A 12,830-nucleotide genomic window follows, 5' to 3' on the forward strand; every position below is an offset into this window, starting at 1 on the left:
CAACTGGCTCACTGACAGAACCCACACTGTGAAAGTAGCAGACTCCAAATCTGACTTCAGACCAGTGACAAGTGAAGTACCACAGGGTTCAGTCCTGGGTCCTCTCCTGTTTGGTATCTACTTCTTTGAAGTACAGGCTAACACAGAAGGTCTTTGGCTAACAAAGTTTGCAGATGACTGCAAACTAGGAGCCATAATTGAAACTCCTAACAATGTTGACATCATACAAAAGGGCCTCACTGAGACAGATACCTGGTGTCAAAGCCATGACCTCAAGTTCAATGCCAAAAAGTGCACTGTCATCCCCTTTGGTAAAAACTCTGTACCCATGAACTACAACATAGGCGGTAGTATACCTGATACCGAAAGTGTGATAAGAGACCTTGGGATACAGGTGGACAGTAGTCTCTTCTTTCATAATCACATTGCCACAGTAGTCAGGAAATCCTTCTACGTGGCACACCTCATCACAAAAGGTTTCTCATCCAGAAAAAAAGAGGTAATTGTTCCCCTCTACTCATTACTCATTAGACCCATTATACAGTACAACGCCCCTTTTGGTATGTACCTCACAAGACATCTACAACAACTGGAAAGGCTGCAGAAATACTTCACAAAGAGGATTACTAGCCTCAAATAGATGCCCTACACAGGCCGTCTCAAAAAAATCTAGCTTTACTCCGTCGCATATCGCCTACTCAGAGATGATCTCTGCCTAACATACAAAGCTATGACAAACCCAGAGCTGTTGGACATGCTCCACTTAAAAAATCCCAATCCCTCCGAGCTACAGGCTCTAGGTACCTAAACTTTATCACCACAATAAACAGAACATGCCAGAGGTATAGATTCCTGTCCCAGAGACTTCCCATACTCTGGAATAAACTACCTATCTATATCAAACAAAGCTCCTCATTAGCACTCTTCAAGAAAAATCTTAATGACTGGATGGGAAATAGGAAATTCACCTCGGGGATCACCTCTGTGGCTCTGCTCGACAGTGACACAGGAAAATCCTTTTCTTGGGTGGAAAAAGCCAGGGTACCTTTTTGGCTGGGCTTGTATAGGCCCCAGGGCCGCTAGCCTAGTACCTACCTATGAACATATGAACCTATGAACATTTGAACCTTGCCTAAAAAAAGTAATATGGGGACTGCAATAGCCTTGGCCAGTATTCAGAAGCATAGGGATGACAGGTGCAAAGCATCTCTAGTGAAGCAACGAGGCATGTCTATCATGTCATCCCAGGCAGACTGACACCAGAAGCTCAGCCAATTGTTGAAGTTTATCATCTTTCTGTTATATTGCAGTATCATGTAGGTGAAGGTAAGATGCTACTCAAGGTCAGGGTCATACCAGCCTGGGCTACATGATCATACTGCTACTATATATCTCTTGTCATGTTGTCCTGGGAGGTATGTCTCAGATCATTCACACCGACATGTACAAAGACTGCGTCATATATGTACCTGTTCTGGAGTGATCTAAGTGCTTGTGTTATGTGTTGGATCATAGCACCTGACAGACAACTGACAGTAACCTTCCCCTTGTCCAGCCTAGTGAGTGGAACATCTGTGTGCCTGACTATGGAGTCACCTATTACTGGTGTGTTGGGTATGTTGTTTTGCCTTAGGGCCTATGGTGAGGCACACTGCTTTGGTGTATTATGTGTTTTCTAGCGTGTGCTTAGAGGTGCATGTTGGTTGCTTGTCTGCTTAGGAGGACACTCTCTCTTTTTCAGATTAATATTTGTATTCTCCGAGTATGGTAATTTGTATTTATGTGTGTGCTTTGCTGGTGCTTATCTTGTAGTCTATGTGAGACTGTTGGTGTTGTGCTTGTATGACCCTACTCCTCTTGACTGTATTGTCCAGTATTGGCTTGACAGAGCTTAACCACCAATTTGACCCTGTGTGTACCAGCATGTGGTTTATCAACCCATATATGATATGGTTATGGCCTATGCATACAATACACTCACAATACACCTAGTATGATAAGCCTGCTGAGGTTATCAAATGTGAAAACACCCTTGGGCAAACTGCCAGCGGGTAATGTCTGTATTGCACCCTGTAACTACATATTGCTTGCTGAAGTGTAAAGAAGTACTTAGTTTGGATTAAGAACCCCGCACTTGTGTGTGTGTGTCTGTGTGTGTGTGTGTGTGTGTGTGTGTGTGTGCGTGTGTGTGTGTGTGTGTGTGTGTGTGTGTGTGTGTCTGTCTCTCCCTGGGGAGGAAGCAACCTTTTTGGAGACTACTCACACCCCTTAAAAGTGATATACTCATCTTTGTCAAGTCTGATGATGTCACCATCCTACAAATATACCTGTGGGAAAATGAAATCCCAGTAATGTGTATAGCGAGTCGTGTAAATGTATACTGCTGTAATATCAAAATGTAGTTAGGTAGGAGTTTGAATACTGCACTTGCTAACTGTGTGTGTTTGTTTCTACCTGGGAAGAAAGAAACCTTTCTAGAAACTACTCACACCCCTTAAAAGTGATATACTCATCTTTGTCAAGTCTGATGATGTCACCATCCTACAAAGATACCTCTGGGAAGGTGAAATCCCAATAATGTGTATAGCACATCATGTAAATATGTACTGCTGTAGTATCATAATGTAGTTAAGTAGGGGTTTGAATCCTACAAAGATACCTCTGGGAAGGTGAAATCCCAATAGATGTGTGTAGCACATCATGTAAATGTGTACTGCTGTAGTATCATAATGTAGTTAGGTAGAGGTTTGAATCCTGCACTTGCTAACTGTGTGTGTCTGTCTCTTCCTGGGAAAAGAGCAGCCTTTTTGGAGACTACTCACACCCCTTAAACATGATATACTCATCTTTGTCAAGTCTGATGATATCACCATCCGACAAATACTCCTGTGGGAAGGTGAACTCCAGTAATGTGTATAGTGCGTCATGTGAATGCGTACTGCTATAGTATTATAATGTAGTTAGGTAGGGGTTTGAATCCTGCACTTGCCAACTGTGTGTGTGTGTCTCTCCCTGGGGAGGGAGCAACCTTTTTGGAGACAACTCACACCCCTTAAAAGTGATATACTCATCTTTGTCAAGTCTGATGATGTCACCATCCTACAAAAACACCTGTGGGAAGGTGAAATCCCAGTAATGTGTATAGCATGTCATGTGAATGCATACTGCTGTAGTATCATAAAGTAGTTAGATAAGAGTTTGAATCCCACACTTGCTAACTGTGTGCGTGTGTTCTAGGTGTGTGACACCATTGGTCAATGTGGAGTGGGTTTTGATTTTTCTAGTGTATGACATATCACAATGCAACTGTATGTGCATAACACATGTAAAGTAGCTGTGGGGCAAAGCCATATACATACATGTGACCTCAATTTTTTCATAGGTGGGTACTATGCTTTCTCCATGTAAACATCTGTTAGCCTTGCCAGAACATGCTGGTGCTTTCCAGACCTTAGGTTACTTGTGTATGCTTGTGACAAGCTTAGCCACTGCAGTGATCCCTGGGCTACATCTTCTGTTTCACATCCACTCATCATAGTTTCTATTGAAGAGTGTGAGTGAGGGTTTATGTTTGAGGTATATTTGAATCCTGTTCCAAAACAAGCAAAATCTGGCAAAGATGACTAATCATTATAGGTTTGCAACAACCTCTGTTGATCTGCATGCAAACCCTTTATTGCTTATGTGCTCCACAGAGGGATTTCCAAAACCCTTTGGTAATGTGATTATCAAGGGAGAGATGACTAAACACATGGCTCTATGTATACATTAGTACCTGCTCCACATTTTGGGGGCTACTACCTATGTGGTACTCTAGGGATACTTTGTTTTCTAAAAGTGGATAACTATGCTTTCTTTGGCTTATAGCTTTACAGCATGATTTTGACACCAGGTATCTGTCTCTATGATACCCTTTTGGAGGATGTGTGTGTCATCTGGAGAATAAAGTATAGCCCACAGTATGCATTTTCAAAAAACGTGGGCAGACATATCCCTACTGTGCTTGCTTGTGCCTAAGAAAACTATATGCCAAACAGGAGTGGTCCCAGGACTGAGTGCAGGTGAATACCACTTGTTACTAGCATAGAATTGTACATGGGGCTGCAAATGTTACTGTGTGTCCTATATCTGTGAGTCACTAGTCAGTCCATCATCTAACAATCGTTTAAGGTCAGTCTGTTGAGGTTATGTATAATACCAGAATGTGGGATGGGTATGAATTGCTGGTGAGCTATAGCCTGGCTGTGTGGACCTCCCCTCCCTCACCTATAGCCTTGTTAACTGGCTTGAAGTCTACTAGATGTAGGAGCCATGATCTGGCCTTTAGAGAACCTAAGTGGGTATGGTGCGGTGTTTGCAGGTTCATAATGTCTCTGTTAATGAGTTCCCTAATGCTGTGCTCCATAGCCTTCCAGATAACATTTGTCTGGCTTATAGGGTGAGAGTTTCCAGGATCTGTTGTAGCTCTACCCTTAATCAATTTATGTTAACATTTGCACTGGGTGTGACAAGGGTGGACAGGATTCGGAATAAGTATATTAGAAGGTCAGCCCAGGTTTGAAGGTTAGTAGACCAATCCAGATAGGCAGGATTATGTTGGTTTGCACATGTGCTGAGGAGGGATGCAGAGTATATTGTGAAATAGATGAAGCAGCCAGGTAGCAGGAAAAGAGGAATGCCTAAGATGATGTTTATGGATGTGGTGAGAGAGGACATGCAGGTGGATGGTGTGACAGAGCAAGATGCAGAGGGCAGGAAGAAATGGAAACAGATGATCTACTGTGGTGACTCCTAATGGGAGCATCCAAAAGGAGAAGAAGAAGAAAACATTGTAGCTCAACCCTTGTGGACTGTGAAGACCATTACCGTGCATCATTCCACAAGTATGTAAACTGTATAGAGGCTGCATCTGAACAGAGTGTTTAGGTGAGTGGTGACTTCATATGTCAGCTTGTGTATGACACAGCCAGGGACACTGTCCAGTGCCATTGCCACTGTGGTTTGGACTTTGGTAAAGAGATGTTTTAACTAGTGTGTCAGTGAATCATCAGGTTTTACATTCTTCAGGTCTGGAAATGTGGCCCTTGTGTAATGACAGGGTGGTGAAATCTGCATTCAGATTGTCTGACAAGATATTGGTAATGCCATTCAGATAAGTGTACTTTGTGACCATTTACATTAACTCTGACCCAATCTGAGATTTCCCCTCTAGATTATAAACAACACTAAAGAAAGCTTTAGTGTTGTCTTTGGAATCCTTGTCAATTTGTATTTTGAAGCTTGCCTTGTATGATTAATGAGGGCTTGTATTTTCCCAATGATAGTGACCAGAGAGGTTATCCCTTCTTGGTATGTAACTCTTTTTTGGTACAACTTCACACCTTCTATTATATATTTAGTTTATGACAGGGGCCCATGAGACTAATGCACTTTTACTGTATAAGTGATAGCACGGTCCATGCAACCCTGCAGGTGAACAGTGTGCATTACTATAGCAATAACCCACGCCTGGGTGTGGGTAATGCTAAATTTACCCACAGTTGGCGTGGTTTGGTCCCGAGGGCGAAGCCAACCGTGGGTAAATTTAGCATTACCCATACCCAGAAGTGGGTTATTGCTATTATACCATGGTGTTAGTTTGCTTTGTATTATATTTGTATTGTTGTTATTTGTGTTTTTGTTAGCTTTTTTTTGTATTCTTCCACTTTTTGTGAGATAAAATAGTCCACACTTTCAGTTTGTTTTTATTGTTTATTTCTGCTTTAATTTAAATACATGTTATTTTTTAATTTTTCAGGAAATGTTAGGAAATAATTATATTAGTAGATATAGTTGTAAAGCTTTTGGTATGTCTTTATAGTTTTAAAGCTTTTGGTATGTCTTCTTGTTGTAGTTTCTTTTATATTTGTGTATTGGTTCTGTCTTGATGGTTGTCTATGTTCATATGCTGGCTTGAGTTCTTCTTAGTGTAGTATCTGTAATGAGAAATTGTGTTTATAGTTAATTTTATGTTTATATATGTTTATATATTGCATTGTATGTATGTATATATATATATATATATATATATATATATATATATATGGTTTTAGTATAAATTTAGAGTTTACTTACTTATTTTGTTGGGTTTCTATATTGTAGATGTTTATTGTTCCATAGTTTATAATGTGTTGTTTGTCTTGTGGTTTTTCTGGTTCATTTTCCAGGTATGGACGTTCTGTGTTATGGACTTTCATTTTTTTTTTCTTGGTCCGTTGTCTGTTGTGTTATTGATATTCTCTTCATGTATTGGATTTTTTGGTGTTTCTTGTGTTCCAGATATTATTTTTCCCCATGTTTTAAATTCATCTACTGAAGGTTGATAATACGATCTTAGTGATGCTTCACTTTTATGTCCTGTGACAGTCTTTGTCTTGCTTCCATCCCTGATTGTGAGAGTAATGTTACTGCTGTTGCTCTTAAGGAGTGGTTTGTGTATCTCTTTGATAGGTTTGCTTCTTTGCAGATTTGTGGTAACATGTTTGCAAGATAGTTTTTTCCCATTGGTTGTGTTGTGTACCATGTATCCATTTTGTCAAGTACATGTTGTGGATATTTTTTTGGGTGGAGGAACAGTTGTTTTGTATTAGGTGGCCTTTTTTGTAAGTATTTTTTTAAACTTTTTACAGGACATGAAGGGTCTGTGCGGTTTTCGAACATGAATCCTCTTAGCAAATGTTTTGTAACATCATAATGTTTTTTTGTGGTTTTTTGTATGTTCGTTGAAATTTTTTGTTACATATTCTGTGCCATCTGTATATTTGTTTATTGTAAAACTGTCTTCTGTGAGGTATCGTACTCCTTCATTCCCACGTCTTGCAAAGTGTAGCTGTATATCAAACCATACTTTTCTTACTAGTCCGTCTGCTGTGTTTGGGGAAAGTACTTGGCTGTTTCTTAGTTGTGTTATTTCTTGCATTGTGAGTGGCTGGTGGTGTTCTGCTGTATCTTTTCCTTGTCTTCTGTAATTTTTAATTACTGACTTAAATACGTTATTTGCATTTGTTAGAGCTGTATCTGTTATGATGTTAATCTTTCTATTGAATGGTGGGTTGTTTATATATCTGTTTAGTCCTGCACGTAAGGATACAAATGCACTTATTACATATTCTTGTCCTTTTGTGTTTCGTACTGTACCATAGAATTGTCTAAGTATTTTGTTTAATTTTTCTGGTGTAATAGTGTGGAAGTCTATGTTGTAGTGTTTTTTTTTTCCAGTTTTGAAATATGTTTATAGCCCACTGTGTTTGTTTTCTTGTACTTAATTCTTCTTTTTCTAATTCTAGTGTTTCTATTTCTTTAACAGTTTTTTCTGCATGTCTTTTATGTTTATGAGTGGAATAGGCTTTTAATGTTTTTTTACCTTTCTGAAGAGTATGGCTTGTCACACTGTTGTCTTCTATAAGGGCCTTGTTATGCTGCAGTAATTCCTGTTCTTGTGGTTGGAGAATTTTCTTGCTTGTTGATGGTTTCATTGAGGTTTGTGGTATGTTCTTAAATATTTCTTCTATTTCACTGTCACTTATTATTTCAAAGTTTAGTTCCATTTTTTTTTATTATTTTCTATCTATGGTGTCTCTTGTTTGGGTGTTTCTTCCTGTCTGAGTTTGTAGTCTTCGTGTGTAACAGGGCTCGTGCAGGTTTTTGAAGGGAGGTAATTAAAAGGGTAGGTGGTGCTTGTTATAAAATAGTTTTAGCAATATAGACGTTTATAAGGTGTAGTTATGTTATACTAGTTATGGGTATGTTGAAATGTGGTGTAGTGTTAATTTGTATTTATTTTTTTTAAATATGTACTTTTAGTAATTGGTCACTAGATGGTGGTGTTGTATGCGGTTTTATAAGATGTATGCGGTTTTAGAAAATGTATGCTGATGTGGACGTTTGGTATGGTGTGTGTTTTTCACTTTGCGAGGGATGTCTGGTGTGTTTTAATATGTATATTTTTGGAGTTGTGTGTGTATATGTATTGTAGGGAATATAGGTGAGTGAATGGTTTTATGACAATTCTTGGTTTTGTTGGGTTATAACTGGTGGTTATGTAGTGTGTGTGTGTGTGCTGTATTTGCGACTGTATGAGTTTTCATTTTGTTTGTGTTCGAGGTGAGGGAATGAGAAATAGTATATGGGTAATGTTTATTTTTGTGTGTTTTAGTTGAGTAGTTGGTGTTTTTTGCTTTTACGTTTACCGTACATTTATTTTTGGTTCATGTCGGCGCAGCGGGATACGTAACTGACCGGACTTCTTTACTTGTTTGTTGTACGATTTAGTATGTGCACGCTGGTTGGATTAGCCAATCAGCGTGCACGTTTATCGTCTTTTCCGATGTTCGGATGGTATAATAAAGAATTATGCAGCTGGGACAGTGTTAACCTTAGTAATGCAAACCAATGACAGATAGCAACAACAGCATCACACACAGCACAGTGTCAACCCGTGTCATACACACACACATGCGTACTCAAGTTCCAAAATGTGTGTAGTACAATGCATATTGGCCACCAATAGAAACTATAGAGTGTTAACACTGGCCAATACAGGGCATGTCACCCTGCTCATGTGTCCAATATGCATGTACATGCAGACAGTGCACCTCCACCATGTCCACAAATGGACACCTGCAAACCTGTGTTGCACACATCCCACACTTACTGTCCACTGTATAACGCATGCTGACACAACTACACACATCAGCCAAGTGGCACATGGGCAAGCAAAACACAATTGGAATAAACACTAGTGAAAACAATACAACATTGCTAATTACAGCTTTAATGCATCATGGCTGCTCAGCTACACCTTCAAGGATATAATTACACTTTACTGCTGACAACATGCTACACATCCAACCATTGCTATACTTTATTAAAGTCACCCTGTATATCAGCACCATGTTAGCCTGTTCCTGCATCAATGTTACAGATGACAGGAGGTGGCACAGGTTTCATAATATGCACAGGGTGTGTTGTTGGTTTGCCAGAGGCCTACACTGAGCCATACAATTGACATGTGTGTGAGTGTGTGTGTGAGGGCCATGAGTACTGTTATGGGCCAATGTTGATGGCATGTGTGTGGGTATGTGTTTGCCCTAGGTTTCTGGTTTATGTGTGTGTGTCTGCATGCACACAGGTCCACCATGTGGCTGCCATATACAGGGATTTGTGAGACATCTACAGACTGTACCTGGCAGGCTTTACAGATCACTGTCTCTGGCCATGGATATGGAACCTGTGCCTGGCAGGGTTGCTGCAGACAGTATCAGGTACTAATCCAGATTGGGTACTATCCTCAGAGGTTGACAAATGTGCACTGGATCCAGGTCCCTGCTGAGACTGGCCAGAGCCACGTGCATGTGGTCTGCTAGGATGGGCTATGGACAGCCCCCCCAACATTGCAACATTGCTGGGGCTGGTACTGGCACTACAGGAGTGGCTGTGACTTACTGGATGTCCACGGCAACCTCCAGCTGGTGATTTTACTGGCATACATCCACGTCAACATCTCAACCATCTCGCACTGTCCTGACACATCAACATGACATTGTGGAGGACATCCAATGACTCACCCCAATGTCTATCAATGACCTCAGTGTAGTTATGTATGGCACCTGCTAGGTCATGGATACTGTCATTTACAGAGGTGTAATGAGCCCTCTATGCCCTTAGCCCTTGTCTGGTGTACCACTCCATTTGTGTCTGTGCCTCCATGACAGCCTGGAACATGCGTGTGGTAGAAAGAGGTGTGGTACGTCTGCCAGGGGCATGATGACCAGCAGTGCTCTGACAAGAACCCCTGAGCATCTGCCTATGTGGTACCATTCCAGACATCTGGCTATGTCTGCTGTGTCCTGATACATGTGCCATAGATACCACACTGTCCTGGCCAGTGCCAGCCATACACTGTCCCTCAGCTAAGGGCAATGGTGAGGATGAATGCACAGGCAGTATGACTGTTCACATAGATGGGGTGGAGACTTGTGTATTGTCAATCTTTGGCCCAGCAACAGACCCTGACAAACCTGCCTGTACCTCAACACACCTATCCTCATGATCACTGTCTGTGTCAGTGACATCAGGTTCCCTGCTGTACTGAATCAGCCCCACCTTGCCACATGTGAGAGGAAAACAGGAAACACACTTTAAGACCTGAACATGACTTCAGACCACATGCACACATGCACACATGCAGACATGCACAGACACAAAACTACACTCCTCCCAAAAGCAGACTCACACACAACACCAGCAATCACAGAACATACTCAATAGCAGGTGATGGTGGAGTATAGTATCACAAGCAAAACAGTCATATGACACCTGTCAGCATGCAGGACATGTGTTGCTCAACAGCATGCAATGCAAGTGTACTCAATCCTTGTTACTAACAGTATGCATGGCTTTGATGCATGTGTTTTGTTATTAGGTGATGGCCCTCCCCCTGGAACACAATGCATACATGGACACAACATTGCTGTGCAGGTATTCATAACCCTGTGATGTACTGTGCACCATAACTCACAGGTGTACATACCATTTCTGGATGTGTATCTGTGTGTCAGGTATCCAGTGCTGATTACAGCCTCTGTGTCTTTAGCAAATAATTGTGGACGTGTCAATTGTGGACACGTTTTTAGCACATGCATGATGAGTATTTACACGACATCATCATCATTCGGCCACATACCCAATGTACTGTACTTATGGTGAGTGTAGATCATATTGTGGACATGCCAGTCTCATCCATGACATGGCATGCTAAAACACAACTGCATATTTAAACACTACACATACCCAATATGTGTCATATGACCTAGCCACTCAATAGCATCACAAGACATATATGTGTCAGTTGTGCAAATGGTGATTGGTATGCATACTGTTAAGAGGTGCATATATGTGCACACACACAACATTATGGTGTGCAGCAATGACAGTTATGTGTAGTACTGTGGTTACAATAACTGGATGGGGTATAGTACCAGAGGCCATCATCATGAAGCATCAGGTGGTCACTCAAGGCTACAACTGTACTACTTTGGCTAAATTTACCATTTCACAACCAGTTTGTAAGGAGGCCAATAAGGAGCATTCCCCTGACATGAATGTGTAGTGTGTTGCAGAGTGTTTAAATGCCCCAGGATAGGCTTCTTCCCCTCAGGTATATTCTGTGTAATGTGTGGATGAGATTTTGGATACTGGAGTTTGTCTTTACAGAGGGTTTCAGAATAGATTCATAGGATCATAGGTTGGTACTAGGCTATCAGCCCTAGGGCCTATGCAAGCCTAGCCATAACAATTCCCTGGATATTTCTTCCCACAATATTTACTTCTCCAGGCCCCTGTCTAGCAGGGTGACTGACATGATCCCAGGGGTGAATTTCCTATCTCCCATCCAATCATCCTTTTGAAGAGGGCCAATGAGGCACTCTGCTTGATATGTATGGGCAGTCTATTCCAGAGTATGGGGAGTCTCTGGGTCAGGAACCTATCCCTCCAGCATGTTTTGTTCATTGTGATGACAAGGTTTAGATTCCTGGAGCATGTGGCTCTGAGGGATTGGGATTTCTTTAAGTGAAGCATGTCCAACAGCTCAGGGTTTGACATGGCCTTGTATGTTAAGCAGAGATCGCCTCTGAGTAGACGATATGCCACAGAGTATAGCTGGAGTTTTTTTAGATGGTCAGTATATGGCATCTGCTTTAGGCCTGTGATTCTTTTAGTGAGGTATTTCTGTGGCCTTTCCAGCTGTTGCAGATGTCTTGTGAGGTACATACCAAATGGGGCATTATATTTTATAATGGGTCTAATGAGGGATGAGTACAGTGGGACAATAACCTCCTTTTTTCTGGATGATAAGCCCTTAGTGATGAGTTGTGCCACATAGAAGGATTTCCTGACTGTTGTGGCAATGTAGTAATCGAAAGTGAGACCACTGTCCACCTGTGTCCTAAGTGTCTCATCACACTTTCGATGTTTAGTGTCCTGCCCCCTATGTGGTAATTCATGGGTACATGTTTTTTTCCAAAGGGGGGTAACTATACATTTCTTGGCATTAAGCTTAAGCCCATGGCTCTGGCACCAGGCATCTGTTTCTGTAAGGCCCTTTTGTAGAATATCCACATCATTTGGGGATTCAATAATGGCTCCCAGTTTGCAGTCATCTGCAAACTTTGTTATCCAGAGTCCCTTAGTGTTAGCCTGTACTTCAGAGAAGTAGATGTCAAACAAGAGTTGTCCCAGGACTGAACCCTGAGGTACTCCACTTGTCACTTGTCTGGAGCTGGATTTGGAGTCGGCTAGTTTTACTGTCTGGGTTCTGTCAGTAAGCCAGTTAGCAACCCATCGAGTGACATAGGGATTTATGCCCATCTTAGTAAGTTTATCTATGATTCCAGAGTGGGGGATGGTGTCAAATATCTTGGCGAGGTCCAGATAGGCTGTGTGGACTGCCTTACCCTCATCCACAGCTCTGGATACTGATTCGAAGAAGTCAATCAGATTCAGGAGACAAGATCAGCCCTTCACAAACCCAAACTGGGTGGGGTCCAGTGTTTGAAGATTGCCTATGTCTTTGTTTATAAGTTCCATGATAATGCGTTCCATGCCCTTGCAAATCAGGCTTATCAGACTGATGGGACGGTAGTTCTCGGGATCCAAGGTGGATCCTCCCTTGTGGAGTGGGATAACTGTAGCTGTGCACCACTCAGTGGGCACGAAGCTTGAGGTGAGGCTATGATTAAACATGACACTTAGGTGAGGTGCCAGTTAATTTTGTAGTTCATGTAGTACAC

This window comes from Protopterus annectens, chromosome 1.part1 (assembly GCF_019279795.1).
Source record: "Protopterus annectens isolate FY-2018-M chromosome 1.part1, PAN1.0, whole genome shotgun sequence".
Classification (NCBI taxonomy): Eukaryota; Metazoa; Chordata; order Ceratodontiformes; family Protopteridae; genus Protopterus; species Protopterus annectens.